Here is a 17,425-nt window from a genome sequence, read left to right as displayed (position 1 = left end):
CACAATCTCCCAGCGCGGTGCCTGTGGCCGTACACGGTGTCACAGCGCGGTGCCTGTGACCGTACACGGTGTCACAGCGCGGTGCCTGTGACCGTACGAAAGAACCTGGATGAATGGTCTCCTGTGCTGTACAAAGGAAATGGCATCATCTGCTTACTACAATCTGACACAGACCCTGGCAACTCTCCGGCTAACTGTGCCTGTACAGGGAATGTACAGGGTGATTTTCTAATGCCCAACACCACATTGAATCTGTACACTGACTGTGTGTCAACTATCTTATCCTGTCAACGTTTTCCTACTTATAGAATTGTAGAATTATACAGCACGGAAGCAGACTTTTCTGTCCAACTCGTCCATGCTGAATAGATATCGTGAACTTACCTAATCCCATTTGCCAGCATTTGGTCCATATCCCTCTAAACCCCTCCTATTCATATACCCATCCAGATACTCTGAAAATGTTGCAATTGTACCAGCCTCCACCACCTCCTCTAGAAACACACCACCCTCTGCGTGCAAAGGTTGCCCCTCAGGTCCTTTTTATATCTTTCCCCTCTCACCTTAAACCTTCGCCATGCCGCTCCAGTGGCGCAATCGGCCAGTGCATGGTACTGATATGACAGTATAGAGGTGTGGGATATGCTGAGGTTGTGAGTTCAATCCTCACCTGGAGCATTGTGGGTGGCGTGGTGGCTCAGTGGCTAGCACTGCTGCCTCATAGCACCAGGGACCCGGGTTCGATTCTCCCCTCAGGCAACTGTCTGTGTAGAATTTGCACATTCTCCCCATGTCTGTGTGGGTTTCCTCCCACAGTCCAAAAATGGGCAGGCTAGGTGGATTGGCCTTGCTAAATTGCCAGCAGTGTTCAGGAATGTGTGGATTAGGGGGTTTATAGGGAGACGGGTCTGCATGGGATGCTCTGAGGGTCAGGGCAGTGTGGATTTGTTGGGCGAAGGGCCTGTTTCCACACTGTAGGGATTATATGATCTATATGCCCTCTAGCTTTGGAGTCTGCTACCCTGAGGAAAAGACTTTGTCTATTAACCCTATCCATGCCCCTCATGATTTTATATAGGAGTTGGGAGGTCATGATGAGGCTGTACAGGACATTGATTAGGCCACTTCTGGAACACTGTGTTCAATTCTGGTCTCTGTGCTATAGGAAGGATGATGTGGAATTTAAAAGGGTTCAGAAAAGATTTACAAGGATCTTGCCAGGGTTAGAGAGTTTGATCTACAGAGAGAGGCTGAATAAACTGGGTCTATTTTCCCTGGAGCATCGGAGGCTGAGGGGTGACCTTAAAGAAGTTTATAAAATCAAGAGGGGCATGTACAGGGTGAATAGCCAAGGTCTTTTCTCCCCATAATAGGGGAGTCCAAAACTAGAGGTTTTAAGGTGAGGGGGGGAAGTATTTAAAAGAGACCTAAGGGGCAACTTTTTCATGCAGAGGGTGGTGCGTGTATGGAATGAGCTGCCAGAGGAAGTGGTGGAGGCTTGTATAATTACAACATCTAAAAGGCATTTGGATAGGTATATCAATAGGAAGGGTTTAGAGGGATATGGGGGAAATGCTGGAAAATGGGTCTAGATTTATCTAGGATACATGGTTGGCATGGACAAGTTGGACTAAAAGGTCTGTTTCCGTGCTGTACATGTCTATGACTCTGCAAGGTCACCCCTCAGCCTTTGACACTCCAGGGAAAATAGCCCCACCCTATTCAGCTTCTCCCTATTTACATCCTTGTAAATCTCTGAACCCTTTCAAGTTTAACAACATCCTTCCTATAGCAGGGAGACTAGAATTGTAGATAACAACGTGTAGAGCTGGATGAACACAGCAGGCCAAGCAGCATCAGAGGAGCAGGAAAGCTGACGGATTCCAATCGTGGCCTAACCAATGTTCTGTACAGCTGCAACATAACCTTCCAACTCCTATACTCAACGCACTGACCAATGAAGGCAAGCATACCAAACGCCTTCTTCACTACCCTGTCTACCCGTGACTCTACTTTCAAGGAACTATGCACCTGCACCTCTAGGTCCTTATGTTCAGCAACACTCCCCAGGGCCCTACCATTAACTGTATAAGTCCTGCTCTGATTTGCCTTACCAAATTGCAACACATTACATTTATCTAAATTAAACTTCATCTGCCACTCCTTGGCCCATTGACCCATCTGATCAAGATCACCTTGTACTCTGAGATAATCTTCTTCACTCTCTACTACACCACCAATTTTTTGGTGTCATCTGCAAGCTTACTAACCATTCCTCCTATATTCACATCCAAATCATTTACATAAATGACAAAAAAAAAGCAGTGGACCTATTACCGATCATAGGCCTCTGGTCCAAAAAACAACCCTCCGCCACCACCCTCTGTCTCCTACCTTTAAGCCAATTTTGTATCCAATTAGCTAGCTACCTCAGATTCCACGTGATCTAACCATGCTAATCAGGAACCTTGTCGAATGCCTTGCTGAAGTCCATATAGACAATGTCCACTGCTCTGCCCTCATCAATCTTTGGTTGCTAGTTGTTGGCTTCCTATTCTTTTGTTGTGGGGTGGGTGATGCTCAGGACTTAGCATAGCTGTGCGTGCTTCATAAGGTACCCATGCAACTTTTGTGGCCACAATCAATTGTTTGCATGCTCTGTCTGCAAGACAGGATGGACCACAGCGGGATGGAGAGGGCAGAGGCTATCAGAGGGGTACCAGCTATTCAAATCCTCACCCCCTCGTTGAAAGATCAGATCTCCTGACTACAGGAGTAGCGAGCAAATAAGATGATTAGCCACACCAGCCAGGATGAAGAACAACTGAGAAACATGGCCCAGGGCCTGTGTGCTCGAATCTGGTTCCTTGTGGCTTAAGACAAGACCCACAATCCTGCTATCCTCCAGGATGCTGGTGATAGTAAGATACACAGTGCAGGTACAATTTTTGCACACAATTAGTGAAAAACTGAGGTTTGTCCAGACAAAAAAAAAGTACCCTTTATGTGAATGACAGAGTGGATGTTGGGAAGATGCTTCCATTGTTAGGAGAGTTTGGGACCCAAGGGCACAGCCTTAGAGTAAAGGGAAGACCCTTTAGAACGGAGATAAGGAGAAACTTCTTCAGCCAGAGAGTGGTGAATCTATGAAATTCACTGCCACAGAAGGCTGTGGAGGCCAGGTCATTGATTATATTTAAGATGGAGATAGACAGGTTCTTGATCATCAAAGGGATCAAGGGGTATGGGGAGAAAGCAGCAGAATGGGGTTGAGGAACTTATCAGCCATGATTGAATGGCAGAGCAGACTGGATGGGCCGAATGGCCTAATTTCTGCTCCTATGTCTTATGGTCTTATGGAATGATACTGCAAAATTAAAAGGGTTTTCAAACAATGATCCATGTTCAAAAGGGAAGCAATGGGCTCCCAGACAGCTTGTTTCCCAAAAATTGACAGATAAAAGCAATCATGTATTTGTAGCTCAATCGGCCTGGGTTCAGTTTACAGTATGGTTTTCACAGGCCTGTCTGTCTTGTCAAACCATCATTTAGTGGGAGGTGATGGCCTAGTGGTATTATTGCTGGACTATTAATCCAGACACCCAGGTAATGTTCTGGGAATCCATGTTTGAATCCTGCCCCGGCAGATGGTGGAATTTGAATTCAATAAAAAATCTGGAATAAAGTGTCTAATAAAACCACGAAACTCTTGTCGATTGTTGTAAAAATCTGCTTCACTAATGTCCATCAGGGAAGGAAACTGCTGTGCTTTCCCGGTCTGGCCTACATGTGACTCCAGACCCACAGCAATTTGATTGACTCTTGACTCCCTCTGGGCGTTTATAGATGGGCAGTAGTCAGCAATGCCCACATTTCTGTTTTGTGGAGTAATGTTGCCAAGGGCACAGCAAACCGCAGTAGTGCAGACACTGTTTCTGGTGCTTGTTGCAGTGCTCCGTCTGAACAGTCCAGACATCAGAATCACATTTTGAGCAGCCCTCCTGTCTGCTCTGTGACGGCCCTTGTGAAAGTGTACAGCATTGAACATCCCCTTGGTGTCAGTCTGACAGGGGTCATCAGCCAGATTTTCTGGGAGTAGGCCTTGTCTCTCAGCAGGCAGTCTTGTATCTGACCATGGGCAGTGCCCCAGAAGGTGGGAGCTGTGATAGCTCCCTGGGTACTGCATGTAAACCTAGGGGCTTTTGTTGGTGCGATCACATGTGATCTGAACATTATGACAGTGGAACCCCTTTCCTTTAAATAAACACAGCTAGCTAGGACATGCTGAATGCAATGTGGACTCAATTGATAGTTATTGTTGCAAATCTGAATTGGGGAACCAGTGTAATGCCACTAAATGAACAATCCAGAACCCCGGGTAAATGTTCTTGTGGATACAAATCCCACTGTGGCAGACAGTGAATTTGAATTCAATGCATATCTATAGGAAACCTGACTCCATGAATCCAAAGGAAACCTCATAAAGTTGTGTGCATTAATGAATGGGACCTAAGTCACCTCCTCTATGTATTTGTGAGTGACTGGCAAATTCTGCACAGGTTTCCTGAAACAATTTTACATATGTAACAGTTGAGGGCTGGTGTTATCAGTTTGGGATTGCCACACAGCTTTTGTCGCCATAGATGTTCATGAAGCAGCTGACAAATTTATGGAATGATATTCTAAGACACTTCCCGCTTTGCCTCTTTGTCAGTTGGACATAGCTGCAGCGATGCTTGTAGATTTCGTTGCTGGCCAATGCTCTTCATTGATGTGACGCCTGCTACACTTCAATTACAAGATCTGCATCAAAAGGACTGGGTTGATCTGCGAAGACAGTTAACTAATATTCACATTCATTATGTTCTTCGGTATTTCCCATCTGAACTTGCTCCATCTGCCATAGCAGGATCAAACCAAGATCCCCAGAATATTATTTGGGTCTCTAAATTAATTGTCTAGTAATTATACCATTAGGCTTTCATCTCCTCGTTTAGGAAAGAGAAACCATTCTTGACTAGAGATAATACAGTGTGGAACTGGAGGAACACAGCAGGCCAGGCAGCATCAGAGGAGCAGGAAAGTTGATGTTTCGGGTCGGGGCCCTTCTTCAGAGCTTTTGTAGGATGTAAATAGTAGAGTTGATAAGAAGGAGCTAGTGGATGTGGTTCACTTGAACTTTTAGAAGACTTTCAATTAGATTCCACATAAGAGACTTGCATGAAAAATTAAAGCACATGGGATTGCGAGTAGTGTACTGACATGGATAGGCTGGTTGGTAGACAGGAAACAAAGAGTCAGAATAAAAAGGTTTTTCTCTGAGTAGCAGGCAGTGACTAGTGGGGTACATAAGGGATCAGTGCTTGGACCTCAGGTATTCCCAATATATATTTATGATTTAGGTGAAGGAATTAGATGTAATATCTCCAAGTTTGCAGATGACACAAAACTCAATGAGGCTGTGAGCTGTGAGGAGGAGATGCTTCAGTTTGATTTGGACAAGTTAAGAGTTAGTGGGAAAATATATGACAGATTAAGTATAGTGTGGATAAATGTGAGATTATCCATTTTGGTAGCAAAAACAAGAAGGCAGATTATTATCTGAATGGTAACATATTGAGAAAGGGGAAGGTACAATGAGTACTGGGTGTCCTTGTACACCAGTCACTGAAAGTAAGTAGGCAGGTACAGCAGATGGTTAAGAAGGTAAATGGTACGTTGACCTTCATGGTGAGAGGATTTGAGTACAGGAGCAGGGATGTCTTGCTGCTATTGTACAGGGCCTTGGTGAGAGCACACCTGAAGTTCTGGCTTCGGAGGGAGTGCAATAAAGGTTATCATATTCATTCCTGGGATGGCAGGACTGACACATGAAGAAAGACTAGACTGATTAGAACTTTATTCACAAAAATTTAGAAGGATGAGGGAGATCTCATAGAAATCTATAAAATTATAACTAGACTCGTCAGAATAAACACAGGAAGGATGTAATTGATGACTGGGAAGTGGTCATGTCAAAGGTTACAAAGTAGGCCATTTAGAAGTGAGATGAGGAGAAATTTCTCCGTCCAGAGATGGATTCAGCCATCCAGAGGGGAGCCGGTGGAAGTTTCTGCTACAGAGAGCAGTTGAGGCCAATACATTAAATGTTTTCAAGAAAGAATTAGATATAGTTCTTAAGGCTAAAGGGTTCAAATGCTATCAGGAGAAAGTGGGAACAGGGGACTGAGTTGGATCCTCAGCCATGATTATATTGAAAGGTGGAACAGGTTTGAAATATGAAATGGCCTACTTCTGCTCCTATTTTCTATGTTTCAGACATTACAGTTGGCAAGACAAGCTGACAGAGCAGTTAATAAAGCATTCAACAGGCTTAAGGTTCTTGCGAAGATTTGGGTTGTGGGTGAGATTGTTCGCTTGCTGGCTGAGCTGGCTGGTTATCATACAGACGTTGCATCACTATGCTGGGTAACATCATCAGTGAGGCCTCCGATGAAGCGATGTTATTCTACTCTGCTTGGAATTTATATGATCTGATTTGTTAAGTTGGGTTGTGTCATTTCTGGTTCTGTTCTGTATGGGTTTGTATATGGGGTCTAATTCCATATGTTTGTTGATTGCATTACGGGTTGAAAACCAGACCTCTAGGAATTCCCATGTGTGTTTGTGGTTGGCTTGAGCTAGGATGGTCACATTGTCCCAGTTAAATTAATGGCCTTCATTGTCTGAGTGCACTGAGATGAGGGAATGGTCATGTCGTTTTGCTGCTAGCTGGTGTTCATGTATCCTGATGGCTAGTTTCCTTCCGGTCTGGCCGATGTAATGTTTGTTGCAGTTATTGCAAGATATTTTGTAAACTATGTTGGTCCTGCATGTCATGGGTATGGAGTCTTTGGTCCTTGTGAGTGTTTGTCATAGTATGGCTGTGGGTTTGTATGTTACCATGATTCCTAGTGATCATAGGAGTCTCGTTGTTAGTTCTGATAGGTTCTTGATTTAGAGTAGTGTGGCCAGTGTCTTGGTCCCAAACAACATGATGAACTTTCCTTCACCTCAGTGCATTTGGACAATGTAGGCCATCAATTTAACTGGGTCAACGTGACCATTCTAGCTCAAGCCAACCACAGGCACACATGGGAATTCCTACAGGCCTGCTTTTCAACCCGTAATGCAATCAATAAACGTGGAGTTTGACCCCATGTACAAACCCAAGCAGAACAGAACCCGAAATGACACAATCCAACTTGACAGACCAGATCATATAAATTCCAAGTGGAGTAGAACAACATCGCTTCATCGGAGGTCGCACTGATGATGGTAACTAGCATGGTGACGAAGCATCTGTACAATAACCAGCCAGCTCCGTGAGCAAGCCAACAACCACGTTCAATAGGCTTTATTAATAGAAGATCAAGGAGGTTATATCGAACCTGTATTAAGGTACTAGTTCAGCTTCAGCTGGAGTACTGTTGCATCCAATTCTGGACACTGAACTTTAGGAAAGATGTGAAAGCAATAGTAAAAATGTGGAAAAAATTCACTAGAATGATTCTAGGGATGTGGAATTTCAGCGAGATAGATTGGAGAAGTTGGAATTGTTTACTGTGGAGTAGAGAAAGCAGAGTGTGATTTGATAGAGAGGTCTGGATGGGATGGATAGGAAGAAAAAGTTCCACTTGTGAAAGAATTGAAAATGAAAGGGCATAGATTAAAGTAATGGGCAGGAGAAGCAAAGCAATATGAGGAAAAACTTCTTCAGGCATGTTTAGGTCTGCTGTGCAGAGCTAGAGAGTGGAGCAAATGTAATTGAAGCGTTTAAAGAGGTAATTGGCCGTTACTGAAAAGGAAATTTGTCCCAGCCCAACTGCTTATTTTGCAGCACTGTGGAGCCCGTGGACCGTGTATATGTTGGTTGTGGGTGTTTGCACTCCTTTTTTAGTTACTTGAAAAACCTTCTGTTATGTTTTTGGTTGCACTTCAGCCCCATGCTCATGATCTTTGGGCAGCTGGTGCGGAGGGGTGTGGGCAGATCGGAGAACCTCCTCATGGGTGACTCCTGGGCATGGCCAGGCTGGCGGTAAACAGTTCCAGGCAGCAAACTGTGGTCATTTCTGCCAACTGCCTGCCCCTCTTCTGCTGCTATGTTCGAGCCCAGGTGTCCTTGGAGAGGAAGCATGTGGTGTCCACCAATGCTCTCTGTGCCTTTAGGGAGAGATGGACACTGTGGGGGGATGGAGTGCTTTATTTTTCCCTCCAACACTATTTAGATTTAGTTCCCTCTTTCTCTCCCTAACCCCCTTCACTTTTTGGCATAAGCATTGCCCTTATCAGGCTCAATGTTTCACTGGCCACATGGGCACTTTCCTGGTGGTGGAGAGTATAGAATAAAGTCTTTTTATTGTGTCACTATACATACACACGCAGCCGTGTTTGATTTGGGGAAAAATATAGGAACTAAAAAAAAAAGAAAAGAAATGGTTCCATTCACTAAAAGAAACAGAAAATTGTGCCGGTTTTGGAATGGCCCCAGTGAATTATTCATTTGGAGAGCTAGTACAGACACAATAGGCTGAAAGGCCTCCTTCTGCATTTACAACAATTCTGTTTTTCTGTGAAGTGTGAAAACTCGCGACAATTGTCATGACTGCTTATTCTTTTATACCAAACTAGCACAAATGAAATGTTTCTGGCCCTTACAGATGGAAGGATTTCCAACTTGACTGTGGCTTCAAGATCAGTACAAAGAGTTATATCGATTGCAGCAACAACTTGCATTTATCCAGCACCTTGAACGTCACAAAAAGTCCCAAGGTGCTTAACCGAAGAGCAAGCAAACAAAAATTATCGCTGAACAAAATAGAGAGATATTAGGACAAATTCCTAAAAGCCTTGCCAACGATGTAGGTTTTGATTATCTTGAAAGAGACAGAGAGAAGTAGAATGATTTATAAGAGGAGCCTAGGCTAGTTAAAGAAAATGTAAAACAAAACATTATTTTTTCATTATTCACACTGAACATTGTAAAATCAATGGGTGAGATTGTACCAGGGTCTGTGCGAGGTGAGCTATAGTAAGATGCAGAAACAGACAAGAAGTCTGGCAAGCAAGTAGAGTCATAGAGTTATACAGCACGGAAACAGACCCTTCAGTCCAACTCGTCCATGCTGACCAGATATCCTAAATTAATCTAGTCCCATTTGCCAGCATTTGGCCCATATCCCTCTCAACCCTTCCTATTCATATACCTATTCAAATGCCTTTTAAATGTTCTAATTGTACCAGCCTCCACAACTTCCTCTGGCAGCTCATTCCATACATGCACCACTCTCTGCATGAAAACGTTGCCCCTTAGGTCCCTTTTAAATATTTCCCCTCTCACCTTAAACACATGCGCTTATTTTGGACTCCGCCAACCTGTGGAAAAGACCTTGGCTATTCACCCTATCCATGTCCCTCATGATTTTATAAACCTCTATAAGTTCACCGCTCAGCCTCCGACACTCCAGGGAAAATAGCCTATTCAGCCTCTCCCTACAGCTCAAACCCTCCAATCCTGGCAACATCCGTGTAATCCTTTCAAGTTTCACAACATCCTTCCTAAAGCAGGGAGACCAGAATCATACGCAGTATTCACAAAGTGGCCTGACCAATATGACCTCCCAACTCCTATACTCAATGCACTAACCAATAAAGGCAAGCATAGGAAATGTTTTCTTTGCTATCCTGTCTGCCTGCAAATCCACTTTCAAGGAACAATAAACTTGCACTCCAAGGTCTCCTTGTTCAGCAACATTCCCCAGGAACGGCCTTGCCAAAATGCAGCACCTCATATTTATCTAAATTAAACTCCATCTACCACTCCTCGGCCCACCGGCCCATCTGATCAAGGTCCAGTTATACTCTGATGTAACCTTATGACTGTCCACTACACCTCCAATTTTGGTGTCATCTGCAAACTTACTAACTACATGGGGTTCTCCTTTAATATGTGCTCCAACAAGCGAATTGGCTATAACACGATTGACAAATGGGTGAACGCTATTTGTAAAATGCGAACTTGTGTTGGCTATAACACGATTCCATCAAGTAAGGATTGTACGTCACAAACGTTAAATATAATATAACAAGAAGAACAACTGTCTTATTAGGAAAATATGTGAAGTCTTAGTTTGAAGAGTTTATGCTGAACACATTAAATGCATCAGCCTTACTTAAAAATACAGCTCATTTAAATAGAAGATGGACTCCAATGCTAAATTGATGAAGTAAAAAATGACGTATAGTTTAAAACAAATTGAGCGCTGTTAAAACATGCACCTTTGCATGTAGTAATTTTGCCTAGATTTTGTTACATACTTAATTTGTAAGAATTTTTGAATTTGCTCATGTAAATCATTTATACAAAAAGTTGTCTGTGTTACAGCCTGCTCTTTTCCAGTACTATTTTGAATACAATGTTCCTCAGGTTTACAATGCATTTTAATCCTACAGTTAACTTCAAGGCCAATGGGCTACATAGGAAAGAAAGGTCAGATTCTTCTGCTTCACTTATCTGAAAATCTATCCAGAAGTTTGTGCCGATGGAATGTCAGGTCAGATCAGCATTTAAATGGAGGAAAGAATTTTACTAAAATTGCTGATGAGTCAACATCAGGGGAGTTTCTTTGAGGGATGCTGGTTGTGAACTCTATCTCACACAATTTTGCACTGCTCACTTCTTTTGGATCCTGCTTGCACTATCATTCAGTACTGACCATTGCTGGGATTTCCAGTGGCAGAACTCTATTTAAAGCCCTCCTGTCACTTCAGTGTAAATACAAGATAAATGAATTGCCTTTTTGCAGCATCACCTGTCTGATACACAGTCAATATAACTGCAGCTATACAAATTAAGCTACACGAGTGAGGAAGAAGTTTGGAAAATAAAATTGTTACGTGTCCTTTGCGTCTCCAACCCCGCTTTTCCAATAGGCCCCGTTATTTCCATAGTGTGATTTTCTATAACGCAATTTTGCACTGGAACGCAACTATTGCATTATAGCAGAATGCCCTGTATACCTCCTATATTCAAATCATTGATATAAATGACATAAAGCAGTGGACTCAGCACTAATCCTTGTAGCTCACTGCTGGTCACATGCCTCCAGTCTGAAAAACATCCCTCCACCACCACCCTCTGTCTCCTACCTTCCAGCCAGTTCTCTACCCAAATGGTTTGTTCTTCCTTCATTCCATGTGATCTAACCTTGCTAACCAGTCTACCATGTGGAACCTTATCGAAAGCCTTACTGAAGTCTGTTTTAGATCACGTCCACCGCTCTGCCCTCATCAATCCTCTTTGTTACTTATTGAAAAAAACTCAGTTAAGTTATGAGACATGATTTCCCATGCACAAAGCCATGTTGACTATCCCTAATCAGTCCTTGCCTTTCCAAATACATGTAAATCCTGTCCCTCAGGATCCCCTCCAGCAACATACCCATCACCGATGTCAGGCTCACCAGTCTATAGTTCCCTGGTTTTTCCTTACCACCTTTCTTAAATAGTGGCACCATGTTAGCAGATCTCTGGTCTTCCGGCACCTCACATGTGGCTATCGATGATACAAATATTTCAACAAGGGGCCCAGCAATCACTTCCCTAGCTTCCCACAGAGTTCTAGGGTACACCTGATCAGGTCCCAGAGATTTATCCAACCTTATGCTTTTTAAAATGTCCAGCACCTCCTCTTCTGTAATATGGACAAGTTCTCCAGCTTCCACATCCCTCTCCACTAATGCAAAATACTCATTTAGTATCTCCCCCATCTCCTGTGGTTCCACACACAGGTGGCCTTACTGATCTCTTAGAGGGCCCTATTCTCTCCCTAGTTACCCTTTTGTTCATAATGGATTTGTAGTATCCCTTTAGATTCTCCTTAACCCTATTTGCCAAAGCTATCTCATGTCCCCTTTTTGCCCTCTTGCTTTATTGCTTAAGTATACCTCTGTTGCCCTTATATTCTTCTAGGGATTCACTCGATCTCAGCTGTCTATACCTGACATATGCTTTCTTCTTGTTCTTGACCAAAACCTCAATTTCTTTAGTCATCCATCATCTCCCAGCCTTGCCCTTCACCCTGACAGGAACATACTGTTTCTAGACTCTCATTATTTCATTTTTGAAGTCTTCCATTTTCCAGCCGTCCCTTTACCTGGGAATATCTGCCCCCAATCAACTTTTGAAAGTTCTTGCCTAATACTGTCAAAATTGGCCTTCCTCCAATTCAGAACTTCAACTTTTAGATCCGGTCTGTCCATTTTCATCAGTACTTTGAAACTTATAGAATTATGGTCACTGGCCCCCAAGTGCACCCCCACTGACACCTCAGTCACCTGCCCTGCCTTATTTCCCAAGAGTGGGTCAAGTTTTGCACCTTCTCGAGTATGTACATCCACACACTGAATCAGAAAATTTTTTTGTATACACTTAACAAATTCCTCTCCACGATCATCCCTTTCTTATTTCTCAGTTCCAACCAAATAACTTCCCTGGACATATTCCCAGGAATATCCTCCCTAAATACAGTCGTAATGTTGCCCTAATAAAAGATGCCACTCTCCTCCTCTCTTGCCCCTCCCCCCCTTTCTACCCTTCCTATAGCATCTATACCTGGAATACTAAACTGCCAGTCCTATTCATCCCTGAGCCATGTCTCAGTAATTGCTATGATATCCCAGTCCCCTGTTCCCAACCATGCCCTGCGTTCATCTTCCTCACCTGCTAGATCTCTTGCATTGAAATAAATAGTTTAATTTATCAGTCCTACCTCATTCTCTGCTTTGTTCCTGCCTGCCCTGACTGTTTGACTTGCTCCTTTTCCCATCTGCACTAGCCTCAGACTGATGCCTTTCCTCACTATCTCCCTGGGTCGACTCATTGGAGTCAGCTCAGAGAAGGTTCACTAGGATGATCCCTGATATGGAGGGCCTGCTTTATGAGCAAAAGCTAAAAAGGTTGGGACTCTGCTCATTGGAGTTTAGAAGAATGGGAAGTGATTTCTAGGACCAGAGGGCATTGTCTTGGAATATAGGGGTGCCAAATTAAGACTGAGGTGAGGAGGAATAACTTCTCTCAGAGGCTGATGGGTCTTTGGAACTCCTTTCCACAGAAAGCTGTGGGGACAGATTCCTTATGTGCAGTTTAAGGCTGAGATAGATAGATAGATCCTTGATCATTCGGGGAATCAAGTGTTATGGAGAAAGGACAAAAAGTGGATGTTGAATCAGCCATGATCCTATTGAATGGTGAAGCAGCCTCAAGGGGCTGAATGGCCTACTCCTGTTGGTTTTTTTTATGGTCTTATGGACAAAATTACAAATGCAGCAGTGCTTTCAAAGACAGAGCTCTCGAGTCTGTTAGTACTCGAACAGAGGTAGGCTCATTAGCTTTTGCATGTCCACATAACAGATGAATATTTGGTTTCATACCAAAGGACCTTCCGTACGGTGAGGAAACTGTAATCAAACAATAGCAGGATGCCTAATGCTCCATTTGCAGAAGCAACATCAAGTCCAGAAACATTGACTATTGTTCCTGGGTATCAACAGCTGATAATACAGGAATCAGGCAGACGGCTCTTAGGGGTGGTCTATCATGATGATCAGCAGCTTGATGACAGATGCCAGTGCTGAAAACAACAACCCTCAGCAACACTCAGTAGCTTCACATGTGGCACTTACTCTGAAGCATTCACCTCTTTAGCTGTTAGCAAAGCTGTGTCATATGAAGGCACTCTGCCTGAAAGGGGTTTGTTTGTTGCATGTTCCTCATCTTTTGTACGTGGAAGGATGCCAATTATATTATTAATGCAAAACAAACTTGAATATTTCAGAAAAGCAATTATAACTAGAATTTGCGTAAATTCAAAATATATTTTACTTTACCAGACTGATGTTGTATTCCATCAGCAATGGTAATTAGGCAGGGCTCTCCTTTGATAGCATATATTCTTTTATCCAGCTCAATTTATCCATATTTCTTTTTGCAGTAATCACTACATTCCTCTCAAGATGTCCTCACTCAATTGCTTTCCCTTGGCCTTTTACTTTTCATTCTTCCATGTAGCCTCTTACTCTCTGAGTTTTGATGATAGCATAGAGGTGATGGCCTAGTGGTATTATCGCTGGACTGTTAACCCAAAGACCCAGATAATGTTCTGGGGACCTGGGTTCAAATTCCTCCTTGGCAGATTGTGGAATTTGAATTCAATAAAATATCTGGAATTAAGAATCTAATGATGACCATGAATCCATTGTTGATTGTCAGGAAAAACCCATCTAGTTCACTAATGCCCTTTATGGAAGGAAACTGCTATCCTTACCTGGTCTGGCCTATGTGTGATTCCAGACCCACAGTAACATGGTTGACTCTGAATTGCCCTCTGGGCAATAAATACTGCCAAGTGATGCCCACATCCTGTTAATGAATAAAGGGGAAAAAAAAGATTACAGATCAGAAACACTGTGCCTTTTTCTTTTTTCCCAAACTGGGATGGGGAAAGGTCCACTTGTGGAGGTTTTTACTGCAGAAACAAACTTCCGTGCCCTCTCTGACCTCCCGTTATCTTTAGGTGGTCTTTTCATTGGTAGGGAGGCTTGGGTCTTGATCCAAAACATACATCTTTCTGAAGTTGTAGTCACCATTGTCACCTAAAGCTAGTCTGAATTTCCTCTTCACTTTATCTACATTTTCTTGTACTGGTAAGGGTTTTGTGAACCCTAAAAACATCTCTCATTAGAGATTTCATAATTACATCCAGAAGCCTACTGAAAAGTAAGAAACATTCTGACAAGTAAATGTTAAATGTTTAGACAGCTTCCAATACTGTTCAATTCCCCTTAGGTGCTGTACTGCAATGTAGATTAACTGTAGTAATTCATCAGGAGATTCAATCCTTGTCCTGCAAGGAAAAATTGAACATTACATTAATGAGAAACAAAAACAGAAATTGCTGGAAAAGCTCAGCAGGGCTGACAGTATCTGTGGATAGAAATCAGAGTTAATGTTTCAGGTTGAGTGACCCTTCTACAATACTGAGCATTATTTAGTTGTTGAGATGCATTAGAGGGCCATTCCCATTTCAGAACGTGTGTTAGTGCATTCAAAACTATACGAAAATATGCTGAGGAAGTCTACTCGAGGGTTTGGGATGGTGATTTAAATATCAGGGAATCTTCAGCTTTTAATAAATTTGCCCTGCTGTACAAAGTTAGAAACAGAAATTAAGCACCTAGTCATTTCCATTGATTACCAGAATATCGGCTTTGAAATGGAAAGGAATCACAGCCTGTAGCTTAAGAGAAGGCTTTGTAAAAAAGAATTCAGTAGACTCCATTATTTATGAGGCCATTATGAATGCTTGACTGAGATTCAAAAGCACCCAAATTACTAAGCACAGCAAGGGGCCATGTTCACATTTTTACTGACAGTATTAAGAGGTTTCTAAAGGGTTAGTTGCCATGATTTAGTAAGTGGATAGGAGATCAACACGTCTTATTTGTTGTTGAAATGTCCATTTTGAAGAACTCCTGAGGTCTGCCCACGTTGGACACCCCGTGAGTGGCTATGAGAATAAATTAAATCATTTGGGCTGGTGTGGGGGTTTGATAGGACATGGGAATATGATAGGTCATAAGGTGGCATGCAGGATAGGAGGGAGCATGGAAGGGCAAAGTTTAGGTCGTGGGTGATAGGGAACTAAATTACATTGCTGGGAGCCTGGCTGGCAAGAACAGAGGCAGATCTTCTAACCAGCACGCCTTGGCACCTGCATGCCTCCTGGATTACATTGCATTTTTGCAAATCCTGAGTTCTCCATGTCCAAGAGGTGAGCTTGTGTTTTGAAAGAGCCCTAAACTGCGTTTGCCTGCCCCCAAGGTGAAAATCTGGCCCATTAAGGTGGTTTTGCTGTCCACAGATGCTGTGTGACCTCTCCAGCCTTTTCAGTTTTTATTTCCTACTTTCTGCCCATTTTCTCACAGTTTGTCTCTCACTCTTTCTCTCTCTTTCGATCTGACCATCATGTCTCTCAATCTCATTCATTTTCTCAATCTCACGATGGAATTTTCTGAAGCCAGCCCAGAGTTAGAACCGGGAGACCTCTGTCTACCCAAACCTGATGTTGTGCTGCTCCATCTGTCGGAATCATTCACAAAAAATGATGTTAGTGATCTCTAGGTTCAAATAAATGAATTACCCATGGGGCAATAACGTAACTCGATAGCAGAGAATACAGAATATAATTGCTGCAATTCCCGCAGCCGCGAAATGTGACTCCATTTCCATAACAGCAGTTAGTAGGGTGACAAACCTCATCATCCAGACTGCAACCTGAGAGAGGATCACAGTCCCTCAGAAGCAGCCATTTCTGTGTCTCTGTTCTGTACTAATCAGTGAGTCATAATCATAACTGGGGTGGCTCAGTGGTTAGCATTGCTGCCTCAGAGCGTCAGGGATCTGGGTTTAATTCCACCTTCAGGTGGCTGTCTGTGTGGGTTTCCTCTGGGTGCTCCAGTTTCTTCCCATAGTCCAAAGATGTGCAGGTTAGGTGGATTGGCCGTGCTCAATTGCCTGGAGTGTCCAGGGATATGCAGTCTGGGTGTATTAGCCACAGGAAATACAGGGTAGCAGGGAGCGGGTCTGGGTGGGATGCTCTTCAGAGGGATGGTGTGGGCTGACTGATCTGCTTCCCCACTGTAGGGATTCTATGATAATGTGTTTGTGCTATGTCAAAATACTCAAGAAACTGTACTGATTAGGAATTCTTTATTAATGAGGTCTCTTTAGCAAATGTGAGGTGGTTTAGTTGTGCTACATTATATTGTTTATTGTAAACCCTCTCTGCTACTTGTTCTCTCCCTGCCCTTAAAGTTATGCTCAAAAAGAAATTCTTTCAAAAATCTATTTGCCATTTCTCCTAATTTCTCCTTATTCAAAGGTTTAACTGTGTTAGAGGTGTTGTATTGAAACAAATCATCATCAGTGATTTTGCAAGAACTGTTACAACAGGCATGATACATTGTTAAAATTTGCAAGAAGCAGGAAAAATCCAATCCAGCCAATTACTGCTCCATTTATCCACACTTGATCATCAGCAAAGTAATGGATGGGGTCAATAGTACCATTAACATTCTTCAGTCAGCAAAAAAATGCTTATTGACTGTGTGTTTGGGTTCCAACACCACTGTTTAGCTCCTGGCCTTGTTACACATTTGGACCAAACGATTCCGAACTCCAGGGGGCAGATGTTGGAACAGGGTGAGCATTGTTGGTGGATGAACATTGTTGCGGGGGGGGGGAACATTGTCAGATGGGGGAGCAGTGTAGGGGGGGGGGGAATATTGTCAGCGGGATGGGTGTAGGGGAGGGGGGTAGTACTGGGGGG

This window comes from Rhincodon typus, chromosome 26 (genome assembly GCF_021869965.1).
Source record: "Rhincodon typus isolate 14 chromosome 26, sRhiTyp1.1, whole genome shotgun sequence".
Lineage (NCBI taxonomy): Eukaryota > Metazoa > Chordata > Chondrichthyes > Orectolobiformes > Rhincodontidae > Rhincodon > Rhincodon typus.
Note: the sequence above shows the minus strand (reverse complement) of the source record.